This window comes from Nematolebias whitei, chromosome 12 (assembly GCF_014905685.2).
Source record: "Nematolebias whitei isolate Nwh7 chromosome 12, NemWhi1, whole genome shotgun sequence".
NCBI classification, from domain to species: Eukaryota; Metazoa; Chordata; class Actinopteri; order Cyprinodontiformes; family Rivulidae; genus Nematolebias; species Nematolebias whitei.
Window position 1 is genome coordinate 11,856,363 of NC_056509.1, and position 1,714 is coordinate 11,858,076.

A 1,714-nucleotide genomic window follows, 5' to 3' on the forward strand; every position below is an offset into this window, starting at 1 on the left:
TGATTGTTTTAGACTGATGGTCCTTTCTGCATGTGTAAAGACAGTTTCTGTGAACTCCACAGCAGACTGGTTTGAAACACATCAAGAAGGTGCTATAATGAGACAGATCCTGTTGGCAGGCCTCAGACTATGTTTACATGCGCAAAATTCTTTGACCGGTCTGAAATGTTTTCAGATTAAATTTTTTGAATGTAGCGTTCACATGTGCACAATCCATTCACGATGAGCTTTTACATGCAGCGAGCGTTTATTCTGCGTTGAAGTACTGACATGTGCAGAGTGGTAATCGCTCCTTAAAAAAAACACTGAAGAAGAAGTTCTTCTTCCGGAGGAGGAATTCAAGATGACAGAGTGAGCAGTCGCAGCTTGCAGGCTCCGGTGTAAATAGTTTGTGTACAGTCCTTGAATGTAATGTCGTGTACTTTTGCTACACGCAGCGAGTTAATTGACAGCTTCTGAGAAGTCTGGTTAATTTTTTGTAGCGAAATATAAACTTTACAAGTGTCTTTTCTTGAACGGGCTAACACGTGGACGAAAAGTTAGCTACAATGGACGAACATGACTACGGCCTGGTCGCTCTTCCCAGTGTGAGTGAAGATGGAGACTGCAATAATACAGAAGTTGGAGCTGATGAACATATGTCTAAGACGGAAAAGATCAAACAGGAACACACTCCAACTAAACCTCCCAACTCTAAAAAGCAGAAGAAAGGCAACGACGACCCTCAGCATGAGTGCGACCTCAAGACTATTCTAGAAGCTGTGAATTCACTGACATCAACAGTGAGTTCCCTGATGAGAAAGGTGGATGCACAAACTGAACTTCTGCTGAAGTACGAGAGAAAGATTGAGGAGAATGATGCTACTATTAATGTGAACAAAGAGAGCATCAAGGGGCTGCAGGAAAAAGTCAGGGAGCTTGAAAAAGAAAACAAACAGCTGAAGGAGTCTGTGATGGAACAAGCTCGATACAAAAGAAGATGGAATTTGAGACAGAACGGCCTTGCGGAAAAAGAGGGGGAGGATAACAATAATAATAATAATAATAAACTTTATTTCTATAGCACCCTCCAACAACGCCTTGCATTGACCAAGGTGCTTCACAAGACAAAACAAGATTAAAAACAGGACACAATACATCAGTGCAAATTAAAAAACACAGCGAGAATAAAAGAAGGTAAAAGAGATAAAATAAAAAAATAAATAAATAGTAAATACTAAACTACTAAAAGTTAAACATTAAAAGCCCTTTTAAATAAGTATGTTTTCAGTTTGGCTTTGAACAGAACCAGATCAGAGATGGCACGCAGCTCATAGGGAAGAGTATTCCAGGCTGTTGGGCCTGCAACAGAAAAGGACCGGTCCCCCCATTGTTTGCACCTTGAGCATGGCACCACCAGCAGATTTTGACCAGCAGACCGTAAAGCTCTGCTGGGCTGGTGGACTTTCAAAAGTTCTGAAATATAAGGTGGTGCAAGGCCATTCAAAGCTTTAAAAACAAACAGCAGCAGCTTGAACTGTATCCTAAACTGAACCGGGAGCCAGTGTAAAGAAGAAAGGACAGGAGTGATATGTTCATATTTACGTGTGTTAGTCAACAGGCGAGCAGCAGAGTTTTGTACAAGCTGTAAACGGGAGCTAGACGATTGATTAATACCCACATATAAGGCGTTACAGTAATCAAGCCTAGAGCTCACAAAGGCATGGATGGCCTT